The sequence below is a fragment of the Furipterus horrens genome, unplaced genomic scaffold (genome assembly GCF_987537825.1).
Source record: "Furipterus horrens unplaced genomic scaffold, mFurHor1.1.pri manual_scaffold_2, whole genome shotgun sequence".
Lineage (NCBI taxonomy): Eukaryota > Metazoa > Chordata > Mammalia > Chiroptera > Furipteridae > Furipterus > Furipterus horrens.
This window is the reverse complement of record NW_028327172.1, coordinates 133,775,503-133,790,214: the sequence shown is the minus strand read 5'-3', so window position 1 is coordinate 133,790,214 and position 14,712 is coordinate 133,775,503. Positions and strand designations below refer to the sequence as shown.

General features: G+C 36.3%; 1 long non-coding RNA gene across 1 annotated transcript; it reads right to left on the bottom strand.

Moving 5' to 3' along the window:
- Positions 1-560: 560 nt before the first annotated feature.
- LOC150019538 (uncharacterized) lies at positions 561-3,017 on the bottom strand. The gene is made up of 2 exons (XR_016509259.1): positions 2,775-3,017; positions 561-631 (listed from the first exon to the last, which is right to left on the bottom strand). It is a non-coding gene; the product is annotated as an uncharacterized LOC150019538 (long non-coding RNA).
- Between the last annotated feature and the right edge of the window lie 11,695 nt (positions 3,018-14,712).

The window sequence follows — 14,712 nt, the reverse complement described above, 5'->3', positions numbered from 1 at the left end:
ATATACATAAAATATACTTATTTATAAAATAATTATATATATTCATACTTACATACAATTATTTTATATATGTAACCCGCATACACATCTATATATACACTTATATACACACAAAGAAAATGTGGCAAAATGTTAACAATATTTTAATCTAGATAAAGTGTGAATGATGCTTATTATTCTATTATTTCTTCTTTCAACTCATGTTGAAATTTTCATAATTAAAAAGTTAGGAAAAAGGGACAGACTCAAAAAGCATATTACAAAGCATTTTAAAAGTTTTAAAAGACTACAATAAAATAAGTAAACAAAAACAAACAGTATAAACTAGATGGATATATATTTTTATAATGTTAAAAAATATGTTTCTGTCAATTCTCACAAAAGCAGGCATTTCTTCATCTTTCAGGATAACTTAAAGACCTGTGAACTTCTAGGGGAGTCACTATAAAGTTTCTTTGCTCCTATGCAAAGTTGTCTTTGCTGTAACAAACTGGAATCTGAGTTAGTACATTGGTTTTTTCTGTAGCTTGAATATGCAAGGGAGAAAATAAACTTGAACATTACCTTGAGTCTTCACAGAGGTCAAGAACTTTGGGGACGGTACTCCAGCATTTGCAAGGGCTTCATTATCCTGCCAGAACAAAGGAAAAGGAGTACCACTGCTGGGTATACTGATGAGATTTCCCTTCTTTATTTTTTTAATTTAAAAAACATTTTTTAAATTGATTTTGAGAGAGAGAGAGAGAAAACATGAATTTGCTGCTCTATTTACTTATGCATTCATTGGTTGATCTTGCATGTGCCCTGACCAGGGATCAAACCCACAACCTTGGTGTATCAGGATGACATTCTAACCAACTGAACTACCCAGCCAGTATTGATGAGATTTTCTTACAATTATTTTTCTATGTAAAAAATTAGTATATGTAGAAATTAAAATGTAATTCTAAAAAATATTAAATTGACCCAAAAGTAGACAAGAACAAAAACAGATGAAACAAAAAAGAAGTAGTGAAATTATAGACCACCATCAAACATGTCAGTAATTACATTAAGTTGAATAGACTGAAGATTCCAATTAGAAGACAGAAATTGTCACACTGGCTAGAAAAGCAAGCTCTAATGATATGAAAAACATAGATAGGAAAAAGATAACTAGGAAAAAATAAATGGAAGGGAAGGGAAATACCATGAAATTGGTAAGCATAAGAAAGCTGATATAACTACATTAATAATCAGGAAGATAGCCCAAGTATTTGGAAATTAAATAACATACTTCCATATTAGCCATGGGTCAAAGGAGGACTCAGAAGAGAAATTAAGAAATACTTTAAAACTGTAATATTTATTAAATTCACTGTCAAAAATCTTTTCTTAAAGTAAACCCCAGGCCCTAATGGCTTTACTGGTAAATTCTCTGAAACACGTAAGGAAGAAATGTTTAAAATTTTTAAATAGGAAAAAAATATTATCACCAGTAATTGGCTCCTTCTTTTGACTTCCTGGTTTCCTTTCACCACTTCATCATTCTGATCATAAGACTAGACTTCCCATTAAGGAACAGCTAGCTCTCCCCCACCATAGGTCCACATGGTTTGGGTGGGACTAACCCAACCCTGGTTCCAGGAATGGGCATAAAACCCAGAGATGGCCAATTTGAACAATGCATCCTCTGACTGCAGAGATTGGTTCAGGGACAAAACTGTGACCCATATTGGGCAAATTAGGCAATCTCAGGAGGTATCTAAGTTATCTTCACTCAGAGAACATAACCTTTTTCTTTTTAACCTCAAGCTCTTTTCCCCAGAGTCACCTAGAAGACGTTTAGGCTATACTTTCCCCTCAGCATGTCCATGTTTCTGACACTGGATACAGGTGGAGATTCAGGAAATGCAAACCTGGTCTAATGGCCCAATAATCCTTTAGATGTGTGGGGGCGAGGAGCAAGGGGAAAAGGTCATGGTTCCCAAATTCAGGGCTATCTGTGCTACTTTTCCTTGTGTTATCTTGATTTGGCTATCTAAATAATAAAATAATTTCAAAATCCAGAAAGCCTTTCTCCAAACAACATTTTGGTAGTATAAATATTAGGTTTTAAGTAGAGTGAATGCTCACAAAATGTCGGATGTACTTGAAAGAGGAGGTTTTTAAGGGGAAATAACAGTAAAATGAGCACACAGATGAGCAGAAAGGACAGAAAGCATGGTGGCCTAGCACAATTAAAATGGCACTTTGATTAAATGAACAGGAGATGGTACAGATTCACCGAACATTTAAGTGGCTATAATTCAGTGCTGTGAAAAATAATGTTCTTTTTGAAACTGAAGAATGCCAGTACTTTCATGGTGATTATTTCATCAAAGGAACAACTAATTTCACAAAATCTGAAGTAGGATACAAGAAAAGATAAAACAGAAAAAAAGGAAACAAAAAAATGAAAAAATAAGGTAAAAAGTATAAACCATAAATAAATTAAAAAAGAAAGAAATACGAGGATTAAAGAGAGTAATTATAGAGGTGCCTCAGAAATCTGTAAAAGCTTGGCCCTCTTTCTGTATAGAACAAAGAAACAGAACAATTATTATTAGTAGTCGCATTAAAAAGGTCAAAGATGAAATCTACATAATTTTAAATACTCTGGCTTTCTGTTCCAGAGTTTTGCTGAAAGTTCCAAGGCATGTGTGTCTGTAAGAATTTTATATCTGGTAGAGGTCTTGAAAAGGATTTAGTTCAAACTTTTCATCATGCAGCTAAAGAAACTAAGAAACACTTACCCAGAACCAGAAATCTGTTTTCTGTTCATTAAAATTCTGCAAGAACAAATGAGAGTATGACATTGACATGAGGCACGTGGTGGGCCGTTGACGCCCATGGTTGAGGCCAGTGTTGGCTCTGCAGGCTGCAACTGGGGCAGTCTATCTGCAGTGTTGCGCTATAAAGCACAAGCCTCAAAGTGGAAATCCTGCACGTTTTATGTTAAGTATCTTACTTTTGGAAATTCAGTGTCAGGTAGGACGATTTCATGAGTTTCTGGAGCTAGCTTCTCTAAGCTTAAAGTTTTCTCTTTACAGCGCAAACTAATCTAAGATGCTTTTGGAATTATTTGAATCTGGATTCAAAACTATTTCAGACTTTTTATTTATAAAGAAACTATTTTAAGATAAGATTTAAGTATTTTTCCTATAAGTCTGAATGGTTTTTGAGATCATTAACCAGTTTTCAACAAATTTTCTGTTTAGTAAAGGGAAGGTTTGACATATCTTCAAAACTGTTGTTAAATTTTTTTCAGAAATGTTTCCTCTGACAGCTTTTTCTGTTAGTGCCCATAGTTTCTCTATGTACTTGCATGTGTTATATCAGACTTTATCGCATATACCAGGCTAAAGAGAAATGTATAAAAAGGTCATCACAATTTTCAAATTAAATATATTTCCATTATAAAAATAATATACTCAAAAAGGAAAGTTTAAAAATATACAAATATAAGAATTAGAAAAATGTTACTCATAACTTATGAGATCACTCTCAACAGTTGTATTTTCTTCAAGGTACTTCTCCAGCAACCATTTTTTCTGGGGAAATTCTCCAACACCTATTTTTTGGTATAAAATTGTCATAGAATTGATTTTAAAATTGAGCTGTAGGTGAAGAGATGGCAATAGGTGTCAGACATTTGAATTAGCTAAAAGAACATCTCAAATTACTCCTGCCTTAAAGTGTCTTTAAGTCCTACCACTGTTTTACCTAATATCATTGGTATTTTGGCACTTTGTCTCAAGATCCTTAGAGCAGACATTTTTTTAAAGATTTTATTTATTTTCTTTTTTTACTATATTTTATTGATTATGCTCTTATAGTTGCCCCAATTTCCCCCCTCTGCCCTCCTCTGCTGGGCACCCCCATTCCCTTCAGCAATCCCCCCACTCTTAGTTCATGTCCATAGGTCATCCATATAAGTGTTTTGGAGACTTTTAAAATGTGTTTCTGTCCATAAAATCTCTGCCTTTTATCTTGTCTCTTTTTATTTTTTTAACTGTAATTCAGTGGAATGGTTGAAATACCGGTGTTCCACTTCAGAAACTTGTCTCTCTCAAAGGAAGGCAAATAATAAGCAAGGAAGGAGTACATTTAAAGGGAAGTGAGAATTAGAAAGCAGAACGGTCTGCAGTTAACTAAGAAGCACAGATTAATAAAGCATTTCTTCACTAGAATGTTCTTGGAATGTTACCTAAGAAGGATATGGCTAATTTAATGTAAATAAAAGGCAGTCCCACAGAAAGGTTAAATTTTACAAATTGAGTCACACCCAGCTGTTGTTCAGGCACATTACTTTAGAAAGAATGCTGATCAGTCTGTGGCTTATTCAACAAGAGTCATCCAGAGAGGTGGCAAAGATGATATGGGAATGAATGTTGGATAAATGAACAAAAACATTTTACTTGGAAACAGAGAAACTCTAAAGAGTGATACCAGTAAACTTCAGCTATCTGAAAGACAGCATGCTAAAGGGACATTTCCAGAATGCATATGTGGATTTATCAAGGGTCTAGAAATTAGCTCTCAAAAAATAATTTGTTTCTAAACTTTGAGATTTCCCAAATGTAATGGTATGCCTTGCCCACATTTCCATCCTGGAAAGCTTAATAAGCAGTTGTTAAGGGTCCATCTAACTAGAATGTTCTAAAGAGAATTTCTACACTAAGTTGTAGACTCTAGAGGGTTTTTACTGGTATCTAACATCTCTCCAACTCCTACACTCAAGGGTTATGTGATGTTGCTAGAAAGATTTCCATGCTGCGGGGAGGAGATCAAACTATACACCAGATAACTCTCAATTCCTACCTCCCTCTAAATTCTTACAATTTTGACAGTTAAGTCAGGAATCATATCCCACAGTCTCAGCCATTTGTTGTTTAAGTCACATAAATACATCCCTTAATTAATTAAACAGATCTATACAGAAGGATCCATTTCTTAGTAATAATAAGTCCACAAGCCAATGAGTAGAATGCCAAAAAGGAGTATCAGGAATACCTAATCTTACCATACCTCTAAGTCTATGCTGATTTTTCTTCTGCAACACAAAACAGTTCCTGACTGTTCTGAGCCATCTAAACTACGATGGTACTTACAGAAGAGGAGGGACTCTCAAAGTATCTGATGTTTCTGGAATGAACCTTTAAAAGGTGAAGGAATCAGGCACAGGTAATTTGAGGTTTGACTCCACTGTCCCTCTGGACCATGCATCCAGTTTTGTCTCGATAGAGATTATATCACCTAAGCAAAATGAGTTAAGACAAAAAATCTCAATACAAATTTTTGATATGCCCTACCACTTTTTTGCTTCAGAACTCTGTTGTTATTTCTATTGACATAATACTTAGAGAGAACATGAATTTAAAGAAAACTAGTTGTGTCTACTAAAAGAAAGAGCTTCTTATTACATTGTTACAGGTAGTTTTTATTGACCTACTAGTTACTATAACTAACGATTACCTCTGGCCTCAGTTGGACATAATCTACTATCCAATTACAGTTTTCAGACTAGTTTCTTTCTCCTTTTTAGAGCAGAGGTGGCAGCAGTAACAGGTAATTAGCAAGAACTGCAGGGACAGCCTATTTTCTACAGTGGGTGACATACTGAGTTTGACTGATTGAATGACAAGTGGCTTTATTTCCTCTTTGATGAAAATTTTTATTGAATATACTGGAGTGACATTGGTTAATAACTTATACATGTTTCAGGTATACAATTTTATAACACATCATCTGTACATTGTATTGTGTGTTCATCACCCCAAGTGAGGTCTCTTTCCATCACCATTTATCCCCCCTTTACCCTCTTCTACCTTCCCCACCCCCTTACTCTCTGGTAATCACCATGCTGCTGTCTATGTCTATGTATTTTTTTATTAATCCCTTCACCTTTTTCACCCAGCTTCTCAACAGCCATCCCATCAGACAACTGGCAGTCTGTTCCATGTATCTGTGCCTCTGTTTCTATTTTGTTTGTCAGTTTCTTTTGTTCATTAGATTCCACATATGAGTGAAATCATATGGTACTTGTCTTTCTCTGACTGAATTATTTCACTTAGCATAATACTCTCCAGGTCTATCGACGCTGTCACAAAAGGTAATATTTTCTTCTTTTTTTAATGCCAAGTAGTATTGCACTGTGAAAATGTAGTACATGTTTTTTATCCACTTATCTATGGGTGGGCACTTGGGCAACTTCCAAATCTTGGCTATTGTACATACACTACAATGAACATAGGGGTGCATATATTCTTTCAAATTAATGTTTCTGGCTTCTTTGAATATATTTCCAGAAGTGGGTTTGCTGGATCATTAGCAGTTTCATTTTTAATATTTTGAGGTAACTCCATACTGATTTCCACAGTGGTTGTACCAGTTTGCACTCCCACCAAGAGTGCGCTAGGGTTATTTTTTCTCAACATCCTCACCAGCAGTTGTTGCTTGTTGATTTATTGATGGTAGCCATTCTGACAGGTGTGAGGTGATATCTCATTGTGATTTTAATTTGCATTTCTCTGACAATTAGTAACATTGAGCATCTTTTCATATGTACAGTGGCCATCTGTATGTTCTCTTTGGAGAAGTGTCCATTCTGATCTTCTCACCATTTTTTACTTGGATTGTTTGATTTTTTGGTGTTGAATTATGTAAGTTCTTTATGAATTTTGGAAATTCACCCCTTATTGGATGCATCATTAGCAAATACATTCTCCCATTCAGTGGGTGTTTTTTTTTTTTTCATTTTATTAATGGTTTCCTGTATGTGCAAAAACTTTTTAGTTTGATTTAATTCCATTTGCTTATTTTCTTTATTTTGTTTATGTTGCCTGAAGAGATATATCAGAAAAAAATATTGCTACAAGAAATGTCTGAGATTTTACTGCTTGTGGTTTTTTCTAAGATTTTTATGGTTTAATGTCTAACATGTAAGTTTTTAATCTATTTTGAGTTTATTCTTGTTATGGTATATGAAGTTTGTCTAGTTTTATTTATTTGTTTGTTTATTTTTGATATGTATCTAATTTTCCCAACACCATTTTTTGAATAGACTGTATTTACCCCTTGTATGTTTTTTCCTGTTTGTCAAATATTAATTGACCATAAATGCATGGGTTTATTTCTGGGTTATCTATTCTGTCCCATTGATCTATATGTCTATTTTTTTGCCAGTACCATGCTGTTTGGATTACTATAGCCTTGTAGCGTAGTTTGATATCAGGTAGCATGATTCCTCCAACTTTGTTTTTCTTTTTCAAGATTGCTGTGGCTATTCAGGGTCTTTTGTGATTGCATATAAATTTTTGAAATATTTGTTTTAGTTCTGTGAAACGTGGCATTGGTATCTTGATAGGAATTCTGTTGAATCTATATATTGCTTTGGATAGTATGAACATTTTAATGATGTTAATCCTTCTAAACCATTAACACCATATATGCTTCTACTTATCTGTATCTTCTTCAGTTATTTTCTTTCTTGTCTTATAATTTCCTGAGCATAGGTCTTTTACATCCTTGGGTAAATTTTTCCTTGGTATTTATTAAAGCAATTGTAAATGAGATTGCTTTCTTCATTTTCTCTTTTCGATAGTTCATTGTTGATGTATAAATAATGACACCAATTTCTGAATATTTATTTTGTATCCTTCTACTTTATTGAATTCATTTATCAGTTCTGGCAGTTTTTTGGTAGCATGTCATCTGCAAATAATGACAGATTTACTTCTTCCTTTATAATCTGGATGCCTTCTATTTCTTCTTTTTGTCTTTTTGTGTGACTAAAATTTTCAGTACTATGTTAAAAAAGAGTGGTGAAAGTGACCATCCCTGTCTTATCTCTAATCCTAAGGGAAATCCTTTCAGTTATTTTACCACTGGGTCGGATGTTGGCTGTGGCTTTGTCATATATGACCTTTATTATATTGAGGTATGTCCCTTTATCCCCATTTTGCTGACTTATTATCATAAATGGCAGTTGGATTTTAACAGATGCTTTTTCTGCATCTATTGATATGATCCTATGATTTTTATCCTTCAGTCTGTTTGTATAGTATACCACATTTATTGATTTGAAGATATTGTACCAACTTTCTATTATCAGAATAAATCCTACTTGATCATGGTGTATGATATTCTTAATGTATTGCTGGACCCAGTTTGCTAATATTTTGTTGAGGATTTTAGCATCAAAGTTCATCAGGGATATTGGCCTATAGTTTTCTTTCTTCATAGTGTCTTTATCTGGTTTTGAAATGAGGGTAATGCTGGCCTTGTAAAACAAGCTTTGGAGTCTTCCCTCCTCTTGGATTTTTTGAAATAGTTTGAGGAGGATAGGTGTTAGTTTTTCTTTGAATGTTTGTAAAATTTGCCTGTGAAGTGATCAGGCCCAGTACTTTTGTTTTTTGAAAGTGTTTTGATTCCTGTTTTCATTTCACTAATTGTAATCTGTCTGTTCAGATTCTCTGATTCTTCCTGATTCATTTTGGAACATTGAATGTTTCTATGGATTTATTCATTTTGTTCAGATAGTGCAAATTATTGGCATATGTATGATGTAATATTAGCTTATAATCCTTTCTTTTTCTTTGGTGTCAGTTGTTACTTCTCTTTCATTTCTGATTTTATTTATTTGGGTCTTCTTTTTTATTCTTGATGAGTCTGGTTTGTAAATCTTGTATCTTTTCAGAGAACCAGCTCTAGGTTCATTGATCCTTTGTATTGTTTTTGTTTTGGGGTTTTTCTTAGACTTCATTTTGTTTATTTCTGTGCTCATCTTTATTATGTCCTTTCTTCTCACTTTGGGCTCTGTTTGTTGCTGTTTTGTAGTTCCTTTAAGTATAAAATTAGGTGGTTTATTTGAGATTTTGTTTCTTGAGGAAGGCCTTTAGTGCTTTGAATTTCCTTCTTTCAGCTGCTTTCACTGTGTCTCATAGATGGGTTTTTTTGTGTTCTCATTTGTGCTGGTTTCAAGGTGTCTTTTGATTCCTTCTTTAGCTCATTGTTAATCCATTCATTGTTCAGTAACATGTCGCTTAGACTCCATGTTTTTGTGTGTTTTTCAGTTCTTTTCATGTAATTGATTTCTAGTTTTACACTATTATGTTTAGAGAAGATGCTTCATATGATTTCAATCATCTTAAGTTTATTGAGAAATTTTTTGTTTCTAACATATAGTCTATCCTAGAAAATGTTTCATGTGCACTTGAAAAGAATGTATATTCTGGTGCTAGGGGATGAAATACTCTAAAAATATCAAATTAATCCATCTGATCTCATGTGTCTTTTAAGGCTGCTGTTTCCTTGTTGATTTTCTTTCTGAAACATCTATCCATTGATGTAAATGGGATGTTAAGATCCCCTGCTATGCCTGTCTTACCATTGACTTCTCCTTTTATGTCCATTAATATTTGCTTTATATATTTAGGTGCTCCTATGTTGGGTGCATAAATGTTTATAAGGATTATATTCTCTTATTGAATTGTCCCCTTTATCATCATGTAGTGTACTTTTTTGTCTCTTAGTATAGACTTTGTTTTAAAATTTATTTTGTCAGATGTAAGTATTGTTACCTCAGATTTTTATTTCATTTCCATGTGCATGAAATGTCTTTTTCCATTCCTTTCCTTTTAGACTATGTGTATCATTTGTTATGAATTTGGTCTCTTGTAGGAAGCATATATATGGTCTCATTTTCTTATCCATTCAGCTACCCTATGCCTTTTGATTGAATCATTTAAGCCATTTACACTTAAAGTGATTATTGATAGGTATGTATTTATTGCCATTTTATCTTTTTAATTATGTTCCTTTAATTGTTTTGTTGTTTGTTCATTTTATTCTTCTACTGCTTAAAGAAGACCCTTTGCTATTTCTCTTAGTATAGGTTTTGTGCTAAAGAATTTCTTTAGCTTTTTCTTATCTGTGAAGCTCTTTATTTCCCCTTAAATTTTAAATGATAGCCTTGCTGGATAAAATAGTGTTGATTGTATGTCCTTGATTTTCATCACTTTGAATCTTTCATGCCAATACCTTCTGGTCAGAAATTTTTCTGTTGACAAATCAGGTGACAGTCTAATGGGAGCTCCCTTGTAGGTAACTAACTCTTTCTCTTGCTACTTTTAAGGTTCTCTCTTTGTCTTTAACCTTTGGCATTTTAGTTATGATGTATCTTGGTATGGGTCTCTGACTTCATCTTCTTTTGAACGCTCTTGTGTTTCTTGGACTTGTATGTCATTTCCCTTCACCAGGTTAGGGAAGTCTTCAGTCATTATTTCTTCAAATAGGTTTTAAATCTTCTGGTCTCTCTCTTCTCTTTCTGGTACCACAATGATGCAGATGTTGGTAAAGTTCATGTGGTCTCAAAGGTCCCTTAAACTATTCTGGTTTTTCTTTATATTTTTATTTACTTATATGTGTATTTGTTGGTCTGACTGGGAGTTTTCTGCTACCTTGTCTTCCAAATCACTGATTCAATTTTCTGCTTCATCTAAACTACTGTTTATTCCTCCTAGTATACCCTTCATTTCAGATATTATATCCTTATTTCTGACTGGTTCTTTTCTGTTTTATTTTGTTTTTTCATTTTTTTAATTGTTGTTCTATTTCAGTTGTCCCATTTTTACCCTGTTACTCTCCCTTGCCCCATCCCCTACACCCCTCCCATAGTCAATCCATACCTTTTTGTCCATGTCCTTAGGTTATTCATACTAGCTCTTTGACTAGACCTTTCCCCTTCATTCCCCCTTTCTCCCTTTACCCCCTCCCCACTCTGGTCACTGCCAGTCTGTTCCCTGTTTCCATGCCTCTGGTTCTATTTTATTCATTTGTTTGTTTTGTTCATTAGGTTCCTGTATTAGGTGAGATCATATGATATTTGTCTTTTGCCACCTGGCTTATTTCAATAAGCATAACACTCTCCAGTTCCATCCTTATTTTTAATGTCCTTTTTCATGTTGCTGTAGTACTTACTAAGTTCCTTAAGCATTTTTATAAGCATATTGTTTGAACTCTGTATCTAATAAATTGCTTACTTCCATTTCATTTAGCTCTTTTTCTGGAGATTTCTCCTGTTCTTTCATTTGGGTCATGTTTCTTTGTCTCCCCATTTTGGCCATCTCTTTATGCTTGTTTCTATTTATGAGATTGATCTGCTATGACTCCCAGTCTTGGTAGGGTAGCCTTATGTAGTACGTGTCCTGTTGGGTTCAGTAGTCTAGTCTACTTGATCACCTGAGCTGGGTGCTTCAGGGATGACCCTTGTATGGGTTATTATAGTCCTCCTGTTGTAACTGAGTCTGAATTGCTACTGGTTCAGTCATGTATGGGGTCAACTTTCAGGCTGGGTGACTGTGGGGATCAGTACTGACCACTGTGTATGAGTTGCTGTGCAGGTGCTGATGACACAAAGTTAAATTTGCCGTAGCAGGGTCTAGTGCTTGGCGAGATCTATCTCCCTTTTAATATGTTGCTTGTGAATCTAATTGGATTCTGCTCTGATGTTGTCTAAAGCTGACACTGAATGTGTTTTTTTCTGGGGCCTCTGAGGAAGACTATGGTGTAGGCCGATGTCAGACGTTGCCTGTGACTGGCTGTGGACAAGCTTTCTGGAGCAAAAAAGCATTCCACAGTTGTGGCTGCCTCTGCTAGGCCTGGGTATGTGTGAGAACAGCCAAGCTGTGCACCAAGGCTTGCTTTTACCAGCACCAGGTCTTGGGGGAAGATCAGCTAAGGAAGGTCAGCTAAAGTCCCAAGGCACCCCAAGATTCACCTCTGCCTGCCTCCATCTTCCAGCTGCCTCCTAGGCTCAGTCACTGAAAGAGCTTCTGGTGGTACTCGAGCTGCATGAAGTAGGTTCTTAGTGAGACACAAGGTAGGTGTGAGTGGGGTTCACCAGATTGATACAGCTTCAATCTTAGTGCCAATGCTGCATCTAAGACCACTCAGAAAATGTTGCAAATGTTTCAGGGTATACCAAGTCTAGCTGCCACCTGCTGGGTGCTTGCACACTATTGTGGTGGGGCAGGGTATCAGAGAGTCTCAGGGTAAGGTCAGCAGAGTTTACCAGGCTCAAACAGACTAAGTTTTGCCCATGTGAAAAGAAGGCTCTACACTCATCAGGCATGCAAGAGAAAAATGGCCCTTGTCCTAGAGCCAGAAAATTTAGTCTGTCCCTAATTCTTCCAGAAGTCCAAACTCAGCAGGGCATGGCTGCCAGAGGATGGGAATAGTATATCTCCCCTAAGGGGGAGGTGCTGGTCAGGCTTGCAGAAAGGTAGGGAGAATGGCCCCCACCCCAGAGCCACACAACTCAGTGCATCCCAGATTGCACCCAGACCTCAACAGAGTGGAGCCACCAAGAGTCAGAAGAATGTGGCTGCGAATGGGGCCAGGAGATCTCCTTTGAGGGGGAGGCACCAGTCAGGTTCTCCAGAAAGTAGGAGAAATGCCTCCCACCCCAATGCCATACCATTCAATCACTGACGCCCCTTCAGTCTGCTCAGACCTTTACATCTTGGCCCAGGCAGGTGACTCCTCAGCAGAGCACAAGCTACACAGGGTCAGGGGACAAGGGGTTTAGAATGTGGGGCTATTGTTTTCCCCCAGGCTGATGTCTTACAAGGGGGAGTGCTCCACCCAAGAAAGATGGCATCTGCGGTGTGGGAGAGGGACTCAGCACAGGGATTCTGGTGGTTGCCCCTTCAGCTCTCTCTGCAGTGCCACAAACACAGTCTCTATTCACATGACCCTAACTTGCTCTGTCTTCTCTCCGCCAGAGCCCAAAGTGAATGGCTAGAAATGAGATTTTGTGCATTGGCCCTTTAAGAGGGAACCTGTGTCTCTAGCAGCCTCCTGTCTCTCCCTGGCAGACAGAATATCGACTAATTTTCAACCAGATGTCATATGGGTGTTTCTTCCTGACACTAGTGCTCTGGGCTGGGGAGCACAGCTTGGGGCTGAGATACAAATCTTCTCAGTATGAACCTATGCAGCTGAGATATCCCTCCAGAACCTGAGATACCACCTATGGCAGTGTGGCCAGCCCTTTTCACGTCTCCACCCTTCCTACCAGTCTCAATGTGTGATGTAAATTTTGAGTGTTAATGTTTCCGTGTATTTGAAGTGCTTTGATACTGTACAACCACCCTCAAAGAGGAGGGTAAGTAAATGAAGACTGAGAAACAAAGTAACTGATTGTGGTGACCAAAGTCAGTTAAGTCTTATCTGTCTTTCAGATTCTGGCAATGCTGATGTCTTCACACTGCCAATAAACTGGGAGTATAAACTACAGATAGAAATTTATAGAGAGATCAATAGGAAGCATATTGTTTTTAAAAGGAAAATCTACAGGAAATACAAATAGAAAGCTGATATAAGGTAAATAGGCTCCCAGTGTAATGATTTGATGACATCCACCACTGTTTTCATATGACTACCACTATAAAATATTATGTTTTTCATTCATTTTTTAGTGTGGTATACATCTTCAGAGATGTGAACTCAAGAGGCCCAAAACATAGTGAAGAGTAGGGGACCAGAGCAGGGAAGACTGTAGAAACAGTTGAAGAGGAAGAATTTCTAGGATTGGTAGACTAACCTTAGCTACCAGTTTGTAAACATGCCTGAAAAACTGTGGGGGAAGAAAAAGAAAAAAAAGAGAGAGAAAACTGTTAATTGTCTAAGGTCTGCGGCCAAAAACCTTCTAACTTGGCATACAATGACCTGAAGTCCAGAGGAAAGATAAGAGAATTCCTTGCTTATTTTAGCTGTATGCCCAGAAGTCCAGGAATCGGGATCTAAATGGGATTTGAGATTCCCATCAGACCTGGTATCTATATTACATCCATTTGAGGGCCATGGGGATTGAATTTTCATATATTCGTACAAAGCTGGCCTGGTTATATTTGAATTCTTCTACTCTGACATCCTACTGTACGTTTCCTCTATACTCCCAATATATTTGCATCAGCTATTCCTTAAAATAGCCAAGAGAGGTACGTGCTCCTAATATTTCACAAATAGGCAAAATGAGGTACCAAAATCTAGGTTTAGCCCTCTGAGATTGGCCAAGGGCTCTGAAGATCTGGGTTCTGAAAACAATTTTCCCTCCAGCATCTCAAGTATCTCTAGGGAAATTATTAATTCCTCTATATCTCACTTTCAGAAAAAAGATATTAACATTGACAGAAAATACCTTACTCTATAGATAGTGCCATAGTTTATAATTCACATGACTTCAGTCAGAATTTTTCATAACAAAGAGAACTTCAGTTAAATACAGAGAAACAGTGGGTAAGTACATCAACAGGGTATGGGTTGTATTTGCTCCACTTAAACTAATCATCATGGCTCAGGGCTCTTTATAAATGAAAGAATCTACAAATGCTAATCTGTACTATGAATTCTGATGCCTTTAACTTCTTTATCACACACTACAGCAGTGACATTTTGAGTTCTACTTTGGGCCCCGTCACACCTCCAGAAACCTGTGATGTTAGTTTATCTTGAATAAATAACATGAACCAAGTAAAGTTAACTTTCCTACTCTTTCATCTAGATTTTAGGCCTGGGAAACCCTTTACATCCTCGACTGAAACTGTGAAGACTGGCTTTCTGTTTATTTTCTCCTTTGACCACTAATGAAGGAATAATATTCTTTATACCTTTACAAATAAAAAATAA